The following is a 12,958-nucleotide window of genomic DNA, read 5'->3' as shown; positions in this document are numbered from 1 at the left end:
TGAGAAATTCAAATTGCTTGAAATGCTTTAGATGTAGCCACAAAAGCAAAATGGTCTCCAATGTTTCACAGTGATGTGTGCATCCCTGCCTTTCTGTTCTCCAGCTCCTTTCTCTCTGATTTCCCTCTTTAGTTCAGAAAAGAGCATATTTCACCCCTATTTTATCCTTCACCAGTATACTGCAGCTCAGCTGACAGGGCTCTGAAAATAAAATAGAAATGGGTAGATTCAGATTGGATGTCAGGAAGAAGTTCTTCACTATGAGGGTGGTGAGACACTGGAAGAGGTTGCCCAGGGAGGTGGTAGAAGCCTCATCTGTGGAGGTGTTTCAGGCCAGGCTGGATATGGCTCTGACCAGCCTGATGTTGTGTGAGGTGTCCCTGCCCATGGCAGGGAGGTTGGAAGTAGATGATCCTTGAGTTCCCCTCCAATCCTAACAATACTATGATTCTTTCCACCTATGTGTTTAGTCCCTCCTTCATCTACTCCTGCCTGACCCTGTCTGGCACCTCAAGGTCTGATCACCAAGGTCAAGTTCTTTGTGGACAGGAGAACATTACCACTGCTCTGCTGGCTACACAAGACTTGTGTGCAGCAGCTTTCATGATGGAGACTTCCTACTCGCAGGACTTCTCACTAGAACACCTTGCTTGAAACTCAGCAATGATGTGAACACACCCTTCCTGTGCCATAATGTGTCATTTAACCTTCCAGTTTCATGTGGAGGGTGTGTTCATACAAGCTTAATAATTGTGTCCTGTACAAAACATAACAACAAAACAAAACAACAAAAAAGTCACTATTGTTTTTCTTCTATCTATACTGGGAATTGTGAATACCAAAATAAAGATTAGTGAGGAATACTTGGTGAATACCAGAAACACATCATGTCATTTCTTTTGAGCAATTACCTGAACTGAAATTTTTCTATTGGATATACAGAAAAGTATCTATGCCATTTAATATCCAGTCCATTATCATCAAAAATTCTATGTCTTGTGTCTGGTTTTCAACTGACTTTGAGATTTTTGGATCAGCTGCCTTTTTGGAGAAAACCCTCTCTAATCACCCCATAACAACTAAAAGCTGCAACTGCCCCTGACATATTGGATTTAATTAGGTAAAATCAGCTGAGTGCCAGTTGTTTTGCCAAGTCTGCAGAAATCTGGATGCTTCAAAAAAAGCTTTAATGATTCATTGTTCTGCAAATTGCTGAATGATACTTTTATGCAAATTATAAAAGATACATAGAGTTGGAATGCAGATTTTCATTCCTGAACTATTCAGATTACTATATTTAAAAACAAAACCCCATTAGAACAAGAGTTTAAATTTTAAGAAACTGAATGATCAAGCAGATCATATTTTCCCTTTTAACTTAATTTAATTAGAAGTAATTGGCATTGGAGGTCTCTAAGGTAGTTGAAACAAAATTCACTTCTTTCCAAATTTCTTTTGTAAGGAGAAGATTTCTGTTTCACAGAACTATCAGCATATAGAACTACATTATGCTTGCTGAGTGTGATGGCTCCTGAGCTGCTGGCACATGGAGGTTTTGTTTCCCCATCAGATCTGGGGCCAGTCCTGCATACAGAGCCCTGTGTGGAGCAAGCAGGCTGTGTCCAGCCTCCCTCTGTCCCACAAAATGGGTCAATTGCTGTTTTCAACATAGCTCCTCAGGTCCTCTGGAGAAGCCCCCACTTCCTTCTGCCCAGCAAGAGCCTGCCCTTGGTGGGGAGAGAGCCTCCAAGGAGCTCAGCACACAGCCAGGGACCAGCATTGAGGGCTGCTGATGTGGGAGATGGTTAGGGGGAAGGTTGCAACCCATCAGGTCTTTCAAAAAGGGTGAAAAGCACCATTAATTCTTTTTCATTTATTTTGACTAAATCAATGCTAAAATTTAAACTATGCACAAGGTCTTCAAAAATACCTGGAAGTCTTAAGAATTGGTGTGGCCTCACTGCTGGGGAAGACAAAGAAATGGTCATGGAGGTGTTGAGTAGAAGGTTGGACTTGATGGACTTAGAGACCTTTTCCAACCTTAATGATTTTGTGATTCTGTGAATACAAGCTATGTCTTCTATAAAAGTCTGGTACCCTGATGACTCACATGATAGAAACAACACACTCAAAGAGTTTGTGTGGTTTGATGCTGCTACTAGGAAAGTTAACTTCCTTTATGTTGCTTTCTCTGTGTGTACTTTGATTCATCTGGTAAGAACATTTCTCAAAGCTGACATCACTCCACTGTATAAATTATTATGACATGTGACAATCTGCTTGCTTCTCTGAAAACCTTGTTAGGATGTGTAGCATGAAGTCCATCACTGAGTAGAAATGCTGACTGATGACTGATGTCCACTGTAAGCTTCAAGTTTATGACTCTCCAGCAGGTACTCATGAGAGGAGAATGCAATCAGAAGGAACCTCTTCTATCCTAAACCACATTGGTAATTTTGGAAGTTACTGACTCTGGAGGGGTTTATCTCTTTGTGTGTTATAGCCTAGATCAGTAGTTATGCTCATCTGCATTTTAGACAGCTGCAGTTAGATGAGATACAGCCCATCTTAAATATTTTTATTAATTTACTCTAAATCACCAGATCTCTCAGGTGGTTTCTGAATTTTTCAGAACTTCTCATGTGGCTTTTTGAGCTCAAAATCATTGCTTTCTAGAACTACGGTGTTGCCTTGTATATCACAGGGTTGGGTTTGCTTTTTGGTGTTTGGTTGGTTGATTAATTTATTTATTTAATTTTATTGTCCCTTCTGCCTCCTCAGAGCACCTGCAAATATCTGTTACTGGAGCTGTCAAAGCTTATGAAGCTCAGGAGCTGGCTTCCAAACTTCATAGAGGGATCTTGGTAAATCCAAAGACTCAGATGCGCCTTCTACTTTTGCCCTTTTCCTTACACTGGAAGTGGGAGCAGCAGTTTCCTAGGCAGATTTATTGGGAACAATAGAACAGCATAAATACCAGACATATGACTGTGGAATCTAGTGCATCACCTGACCCTTTACTAATTTCTGTTAACTCCTCATGAAGAGAGCCACAGCCATGCCTGATACAATACCCATGGTTCCAGCCAGATATTTCAGTACTGATGGTGCTCTATTCCTTTATCATATTTTTTTAACACAGTCTGTTTGGTGACCTACTTTTACTATCTTTTTCCTCTAAAAATAGCAAAATATAACTGATATTTTGAAAAATGTGTGGAAGCATTCATTCCATGTGAATTCATATGACTTTGATAAAATGTGAGTTTAGGGGCAAAGGAAGTCAGAGTTCTTTAGCAAATAAGCTTACTTGCTCTTATGTTTATTCATCATTCATTTGTTGTGCATCATTATAATGAGTAACCTCTCTGTATGTGGGAGTGTAGTGAAACAGTATTTTAAAAGCAAAATAGGCAAGGATAAAACTGACAGCACCTTGTTTTATTCTCCTCTCCTTGTGTTTCATAAGATAATTGCCTGGTTTATAGCTATGATTTCTCTCCAACTGGAGAGGAACTATGGAAATGCTAGACTGGGGCCTCCCTCCATAGTTTCACAATTTGATCTTAGCAAAGTCAGAGTTGTGTCTTAAATGTGAAAATACTCATGACTGGAAACTGCTTTTGTTCGATGGGCAGAGTCCAACATGATGCCATTTAACAAGTCCAAGTGCCAGGTGCTGCACTTTGGCCACAACAACCGCATGCAACGTCACAGGCTGGGGTCGGAGTGGCTGGAGAGCTGCCAAACAGAAAGGGACCTGGGGGTACTGATTGACAGCCAGCTGAACATGAGCCAGCAGTGTGCTCAGGTAGCTAAGAAGGCCAATGACATCCTGGCCTGTATCAGGTATGGTGTGGCCAGTAGGAGCAGGGAAGTCATTGAGCCCTTGTATTCAGTACTGGTTAGGCCACACCTTGAGTACTGTGTCCAGTTCTGAGCCCCTCAATTTAAGAAGGACATTGAGACTCTTGAATATGTCCAGAGAAGGGCAACGAGGCTGGGGAGAGGCCTCAAGCACAAGCCCTACAAGGAGAGGCTGAGGGGGCTGGGGTTGTTTAGCCTGGAGAAGAGGAGGCTCAGGGGACACCTTATTGCTGTCCACAGCTACCTGAAGGGAGGTTGTAGCCAGGTGGGGGTTGGTCTCTTCTCCCAGGCAACCAGCACCAGAACAGGAGGACACAGTCTCAAGCTGCACCAGGGGAAGTTTAGGCTGGAGGTGAGGAGAAAGTTCTTCCCAGAGAGAGCTGGTAGCCATTGCAATGGGCTGCCTAGGGAGGTGGTGGAATCACTGTCCATGGAGGTGTTCAAAAGGGGATTGGACATGGCACTTGATGCCATGGTTTAGTAGTCATGAGGTGTTGGGTGACAGGTTGGACTTGATGATCTTTGAGGTCTTTTCCAACCTTATTGATTCTATGAGTCTACATGTTAAACAGTTTATGGACAAAATTAAAAAGTTAATGAGGAAAGTACTTTTCAGCTTGGCTCAGCTGCACATAGTCAATCATTGTGTGACATTCTCTGCTTGTCAGAAAAAGGTGAGGAGGCTGTGTTTTAATGAAAGATTAGACTTATTTTTCAGTCCTTAGTGAGTTCAAGACTTCCCTGTTATTCCTGAAAACATGGTTAATCCTACAATGGAGTTGAATGAGCTTTTAAAAGCTGACAGAAATATCCTGGGCTGGCTGTATGCTATTTTTGTTGGAGCCCTATAAGGCACCTGGAACCAGTAGTTTGTCAGAAGTGTAATTGTGTGGTGAAGAGAGGATGAGAGTTTCAATGCTGCCTTCTTTCCAGATTAAATGGTCACCTGTAAAACACTGGCTTTTCTCTGCTTTAAATTTAATAATGCCATTGCCTTAGTGGTCAGCAGTCCTTTGAGACACTGGCTCCAGACCAAACTCCTTAAGGATAATCCCAGCTGTCAGGTGTAAATCATAACAATTATCATTGCTCCGCATTCAAACGGAGAACATGCTGAGGTGTGCTAATTGCAAGGGATAGCTAGATCTGGATTATAGCGACAGCAGCAAGTTCCTCAGATCTAATATTTCTGTTGCTTATGTTTTCTCCTCTTTTCACTAAAATAAACTGTGAATTCAAGGTTTCTCTTAAAAGTTCAATAAAAAAATAAATTCTAAATAGGGAAATTACTGTTCAGCCACCATGAGATACAGAATCACAGTTCTTTCTGCAGGGAAAAAAATATCTATTGAGAAAAATAATTTACATGTAGATATACCCTAAGCTTAAAATCTGCATAGAATCACTGAGGATGGAAGGGAGGTGGAGTCACCATCATTGGAGGTGTTTAGGAGAAGACTTGATAGGGTGCTTGGTTGCATGGTTTAGTTGATTAGGTGGTGTTGGATAACAGGTTGGACGCGATGATCTTGAAGGTCTCTTCCAACCTGGTTTATCCTATCCTATCCTATCCTATCCTATCCTATCCTATCCTATGCTATCCTATCCCTGGAAATCCTCCAGTCTAACCCACTGCTCAGAGCACAATCAGCTGCAGAAGCCTTTTGGGTTTTTTGGTTTTTCACATTTTTTATTTCTCCTGTATACCCAGGGCCACTGACAGTCTGAAATGTGCTGACTTACAAGCAGCCTAGGTAACTGAAAATCATTACTACAAGAACATCCCATTATAGCAAAAGTCCTCTATTTTTGTCTTTGTCTGCATGCATCAGAAACTTTGCAAAAGAGTGAAGTTTTTTTTTTCTCTGAAGAGCAATGTCTTGCACATATTGCAAGCATGTTAGCTGTAAATAATATTTGATGCTATCAGGTTTTCTCTTTTGTTAGTATATCAGGCGACATAATGTTATCAAGGTGTCTATAAAAATGATTATTGATGTAGCTACAAAGAGGAAAGGTACACTATTAAATTTTGTGTAGCTACATAGCTGTTCAGGATAATAAACCAGACTTACCAGGAATACAAATAACTTCTACAATGAAATATTTAACTCCATCGAAGAATCTCTTTATCAGGGAAAAAAAAAAACAAAAACAAAACAATCCTGCAGACTCTGGGAAAGACAATTACCTGTTAAATCTCTTAAATCCAAAAAAAGCATAAATGCCATAAACCATAATTCTTTCTAATCAGATAATCTATTATCCTGACAACTCCCCCCAAACATAAAACAGATGAGAACTGGGAGCTGTCCCTTTCACAGGCCTATGAGACGGTGTAAAGCCCTGAAAACACTGTGTACCCACACAGGAGGCAGGCAAAGATCTTCTGTTCCACACATGAATGCTAGACTAACCCAACAGGGGTTGAACTTCAACCTACCAGGGGCTGGGGCTGCTCTGCCTGGAGAAAAGAAGACTCCAGGGAGACCTTGAGCAGCTTTCCAGTACCTGAAGTGGGTCTGCATGAAGGCTGGGAAGGGACTTTTTACAAGGGCTTATAGTGATAGAATGAGAGGGAATGGATTGAAGCTTGAAAAAGGGATTTAGACTGGAGATTAGGAAGAAATTCTTTACAGTAAGGGTGGTGAGACTCTGGAACTGGTTGCCCAGGGAGGTTGTGGATGTCCCTTCCCTGGAGGTGTTCAAGACCAGATAGGACGAGGTCTTGACCAACCTGGGTTAGTGGAAGGTGTCCCTGCCTTTGGCAGGGTTGTTGGAACTGGGTGATCTTTCAGGTCCCTTCCAACCTAAACCTAGGACTGAAAAAGATATACAAGTTATTGCTGTCCATAGATATAAAATTCCCCAGGCAAACAGAATCATTTTGGCTATATCACCTTAATTTATGTTGGTTGTTTTGGTTTTTTTAAAGTTTCTCTTCAATCAGTTACACATAGTTCATTTGTAAATGCTCACTGAATTTTGATATTTTACTTTTAAAGATTACTTTATGTTGTGGTAGGTTTTTTGGTGCTTGGTGTGGTTTTTTTGTGGTGTATTAACAGTGTGCCAGGTGGCCAAGAAGGCCAATGGCATCCTGGCATGCATCAAGAGTAGCGTGGCCAGCAGGAGCAAGGAAGTCATTGAGCCCCTGTACTCAGCACTGGCTAGGCCATACCTTGAGTACTGTGTCCAGTTCTGGGCCCCTCAATTTAAGAAGGACATTGAGACTCTTGAACATGTCCAGAGAAGGGCAATGAGGCTGGGGAGAGGCCTCGAGCACAAGCCCTACAAGGAGAGGCTGAGGGAGCTGGGATTGTTTAGCCTGGAGAAGAGGACACTCAGGGGAGACCTTATTGCTGTCTACAACTACCTGAAGGGAGGTTGTAGCCAGGTGGGGGTTAGTCTCTTCTCCCAGGCAACCAGCACCAGAACAGGAGGACACAGTCTCAAGCTGCATCAGGGGAAGTTTAGGCTGGAAGTGAGGAGAAAGTTCTTCACAGAGAGAGTTGTTAGCCATTGGAATGTGCTGCCCAGGGAGGTGGTAGAGTCACTATCCCTGGAGGTGTTCAAGAGGGGATTGGAAGTGGCACTTGATGCAATGATTTAGTCATGAGGCCTTGGGTGACAGGTTGGACTTGATGATCTTTGAGGTCTCTTCCAATCTTGGTGATTCTGTATGTGAAGCAGACAATTGATCATTGCTGTAAAAAAAAAATAAATAAAAGGCAAAGTGGAAAAGTGTTATGAAGATAAATACCTTGAAGTTCAAAAGATGCCTTTCTCCCTAATATTTTATGACGTATTTTGCAAAGCAAATACAACTGTTTACTATAAATGTCATTCTGTCAGCATACTGCTGCAAAATACAGTTGAAATACTTGGCAAACCTTAGCCTTCAGAAAAATAAACATTTAGCATACTTAGACACTTTGATAAATGTTAAGAACTTTTGGGTTCTTGTGATAACATATCTAGAACATTGTCTAGAACAAGAGTTTCAAGGAAATGATTTTTTTTTTGTTTCTTTATCAAAGCCTTGTCACTAGAATTTGTCTCCCTTCACAACACCACAATTCAAATCTTCTACTTCAGGAAAATCCTTGTTCTCTTAATTGAGTCTTTTTAAGGCAATGTACTTTACTGATTGCTTTTACTGCAATCATATTAGTCTGGCACAGAATTAGGTACTAACGGTGTTTCTTAACATTAAAATGATCATTTCAGAAACCAGACTGATAATCATATTTGTCTCTGGCCAGTGGAAATTATTAAGGGAATGAGATTGCTTGCAAGGATTCCTGGTCTGCAGATATAAATTTGTTTGCAATATGGGGAAAATGGTATCTTTAAAATGGAGGGGAAATACAGTTAGTAACCACAGACATGCTTGATATCTTAGTGAATCCTCTGTGATATAAGAGGTCCATTTCTAGAAGAAATATTTGGGGGTGGGAGGGGGTGTTAATTAAATATTTTTAATTAGAGATGTTTTATCAAACTAAGGAAAACTCTACTTGATCTTACTTGATATCAGAAGTGAACTGGTGAAGGACTTGTCCTGCAAGCAGACTGAAAATTCATAACTCACTGTCTAAGCATTGATGCAGAGGTTGAGACTGAAATTAAAACTGTTCCTGAAGACAGATTGACATTCAGGGCCAAGTTTATACCATCCCTTACAATTGATGGGAAAATTTAACTGGATGGGCTCAGCTGGACAACTTGAAAAATTATTTCATATCCTGAGCTCAAATGATTAATAAATATTTGATTCTTTGCAATAAATCACAGGATTATCAGGCAGAAATGAACAGTCATTTCTGTGATCTAACACTGAATCAATAAAGAATTTTATATATATATATATATATATATATGCACACACACACACACATATATATGTGTGTGTATATATACTGAAGAAAAAGTGAACACAGAAAGATGCAAATGTTGGACCTATCATTGAACCCTTGGATAGGATAGAGCAATCTCAACTTGCCATGCCCATGGGATGCCCATGATGTTACCTCTCCTGCTTCTTCGTGCAACGTAATACATGCCTTGACCTAGTGCAGGACTTTTAAAGATAATGGGGAAATAAATCTTGGTTGTTCAGTACAAAATGCACAGATTTTTGGAACAGGAATTTTGATTTCATCAGGCATTAATTTGTTCTATTACTTAGAGTAGCTGCTTTTAATTCCCAATTTAGTGAGACCACCTCTGACTCTGAATAAATAGGGAAATGGTAATTTTAAAATGTAAGGAACATCAGATTGAATTCAGAGCAGAGTCCAGTCCTGCTCCACAATGTCTTGTGAAGACTCCAATGATTTAATTAGGGTGAATAATATAGATCTCCTTTACAAGTATGCTGTATTTGCAGACCTCAAGCCAGCATTATCATGAAACTCCTTCTTTGTCCTCTATACAAGTCCTTTATAAGATATATTGCCATTGTAATATCTTTAAAAACAAAAATGCAGTCTTCTAGAACAAAGAGCACTTTTATGAAAGAGGGGGGGAATACAGCTCTGCCTTAGGGAAAGACAGCAACCTGTATGCAGCAGGTTGCAGGCTTGAGTAAACTGCCCATCTGAGCCACATCACAGACAGTGGACCAGAATTTAATTTTTGCTCCTTTGCCTTTGTTGCAGCATACTAAAGAACAACCCCTGGATTCCTGCAGGCAGTCAATGAACTGCTTATTTTGTGCCTCTATATTTTGTGCCACACAGAACCTGCACTAGATAGCTGCATGCTTTGTCCATGCCTGAGCCAGCCCTTAGTTGACTAATGCAAGGTTAGGATGGAGACCTACCCTACAGTATGCATTGGTCTGTAACTGTGCTTTGTGACCTGAGCAGAGACTTATACACACTCTGTAACAGAGAGCAATAGGCACAGCTTTATGTTGACCTTTTCCTTCTTCCTGCTAGACAGCTCAGTTTGCTCTTTGATAGTTTATCCATAATATGTTTCACACAATCACAGAATTAAGCAGGTTGGAAAGACCTTCAAGATCATCAAGTCCAACCTATCACCCAACACTAATCAACTAATCAACTAATCAACATGGCAGTAAGTGCCTCATTCAGTCTTACTGTAAACACTTCCAGGGATGGTGACTCCACCACCACCCTGGGCAGCCCATTCCAATGGCCAGTCTCTCTTTCTGTGAAGAATTTCTTCCTAACATCCAGCCTAAACTGCAAAATTGTTTTAGAATCATAGAATTGTTAGGGTTGGAGGGGACCTCAAGGATCATCCAGTTCCAACCCCCCTGCCACGGGCAGGGACACCTTACACTACATCAGGTTGCACAGAACCACATCCAGCCTGGCCTGAAAAACCTCCAGGGATGAGGCTTCTACCACCTCCCTGGGCAAATCATTCCAAGTGTCTCACCACCCTCATGGGGAAGTACTTCCTAACATCCAATCTGAACCTAACCACTACTTTCTTTTTTTTTCCCCCCATTCCCCCTAGTCCTATCTTTACCTGACACCCTAAAAGTCTCTCATCAGCCCCATTTTCCCCCTTTTTCCCCTCAAACCCAGAGCACCTGGGCTCTGTTGGAGTCTCCTCCCACCCCAGGTGTGGCCACTTTGCCCTCCACACCCGCTCCCCTTTTTAATCCCTCCCAGGAAAGGCAGAAGCCCCAAGCTGAGCCCATCTGGGCTGGAGGATCCTCCTCTCATCACCGGTGAGTGCCCATGGTGCACACTGGGTGATGGTGGTGGTGACAACAAAGGCCGGGGGGCCTGGTGGCCCCCCGGCTGTTAGGACCAGAATTGATAACTACTCCAATATCATCCCTAGGTGCTGGCTGGGCCTCCTTACTGGAGTTGAGCTCCTCTGTGTGAAATCTTGACTGGTGAAGGTCTTGGCACCGGCTCTGGGATGGGTGTGAAAATGGTGGTGGTAGAGCAGGAGCTGTTTAGTCAGATGATATTATACTAATTACACTATTTTTACCTGGAGGCCCTTTGAGTCTGCTCTCATCATTCAATAAATCTCTGCATTTGTGCCTCACTTACAAACCATTTCTTCCCCTTCACTGCTTCCTTTCAGAAATAAGGAAGGAAAGGAGGGGGGAAAAAAGCAATAAAGCATATCTGGAAAATGTATTCACTTATCAATCAACTCTGAACAGGAAGCCTTCAGGAAGAGGGGCAGGTTGGAAAGTGAGAATCACTTCTTATGAATCAAAAGACAAATTTCATAAAGAGCAGACAGAAAAAGACTGCATCTTCTCCATTGTGGTTATGTTTCATGGTGGTAAATGCAGAGCGGGGGAAAATAAGTTCAATATGGCTTGGAAATCTCAGTCACAGTTCTCTACAGAAAGAATCACTGAGAAAGGGACATTGTGACAAGGGAATGCTCATCCTTCATCCAGAAATATAGAATTAACCAGGTTGGAAAAGACCTTTGAAATCAGGATCATGTTCACTCATGATCTGCCAATTGTGTTTCAAGCCCAGAAATCCAACCATATCGTGAGATGCATCCAAAGACATGTGATCAGTAGGTCCAGAGAAGTGATTCTCACCCTCTAATCCTCTCTGGTAAAAATTCTGGCTCCCAACAGAAGCAGGATATGGACCTGTTGGAGTGTGTCCAGAGGCAGCCACAAAAATGATCAGACAGCTAGAGCACCTCTGCTGTGAAGGCTATTAGGCTGCTAGAGTTAGAGCTGCTCAGCTTAAAGAAGAAAAAGCTCGGGGGAGACCTTATAGCAATCTTCCAGTAGCTGAAAGGGGGCTCCAAGGAAGCTGGAGGAAGTTTGCAAGGACAAATAGTGATAAGGCAGGAGGCAGTTGGCTTTAAACTGAAAGAAGGTACATTTAGATAAGATACAAGGAAGAAGTCCTTCACCATGAGGTGAAGGCACTGGAATAGACTGCTCAGAGAAGTTGTAGATGTCCTATCCCCAGAATTATTCAAGGTCAGACCTGATGAGGCTTTGAGCAACCTCACCTCAGATCTTACTTTTTGTAATGCAACAATCAGTCTCATTGCATTTCTTGCTTTCTATTGTTGCCTTTTTGGATTTCCAGGTGCTGGTAGTCCTGCTCTCTAACTTGCTGACACTCTACAGTATGCCTACAAAGAGTGCAGATATCACTAGGTTATGCTGCATCTGTAATAAAGTAAAGAAATTTCTCTTCCCCAGGAGCTGGAGAAATAATGGAAGACATGATGTACTTGCAGTAAAGAGGTGACTATGAGGCAGGACCATCCTTTGCTATAATCAGGTATCCTGTGTATGTGGAGTCTGAAAGGACAGAGTGTATGATATCTCCAGGCACAGACAATCCATATACCTGACATATGGATGTCAGGCAAGAATAAGTGAAGCAGTCAGCTGGATTTAAGCCTTCAGAGTTAAGAAATTAAACAAGACGTTGCCACTGTTGTGCCTTTTCCTATACAGGTGTTAGAAAGAAAACCAGCCCTACATTTTCAGCTCTATTAGTCTGAATAGGAAACCAACAGGGTATACTTCACTGAATAAGTAATGGTTTTAATGAAAGTATAGGTGGAGGAGATCTTTGAAGATGTGTGTCCAGCAGGTCTAGGGAGGTTATCCTCCCTCTCTGCTCTGCCCTGGTGAGATTTCACCTGGAATACTGTACCTGGTTTTGGGCTCCCCGGCTCAAGAAAGGCAGGGATCTACTGGAGAGAGTTCAACAGAGAGCTGCAAGGATGATCTGGGGACTTGAACATTTCTCCTGTGAAGAAAGACTGAGAAAACTGGGACTGCTTAGTCTTGAGAAGAGAAAGCTCAGAGGGGGTCTTATTAATGTCAATAAATATCTGAGGGGTGGGTGTCAAGGTGAAGGTGCCAGCCTCTTTTCAGTGGTACCCAGTAACAGGGCAAGTAACAACAGGTATAATCTGGAACACAGGAAGCTCCACCGCTACATGAGGAGAAACTTCTTTACAGTGAGGGTGAGAGAGGCTGCCCAGAAAGGCTGTGGAGTCTCCTTTTCTGGAGCCTTTCAAAATCTGCCTGGATGTGTTCCTGCATGGCCTGCCCTGGGTGATCCTGCTTTGGCAGGGGGTTGGACTCCATCTC

This window comes from Dryobates pubescens, chromosome 21 (assembly GCF_014839835.1).
Source record: "Dryobates pubescens isolate bDryPub1 chromosome 21, bDryPub1.pri, whole genome shotgun sequence".
NCBI classification, from domain to species: Eukaryota; Metazoa; Chordata; class Aves; order Piciformes; family Picidae; genus Dryobates; species Dryobates pubescens.
This window is presented reverse-complemented; position numbering follows the sequence as displayed.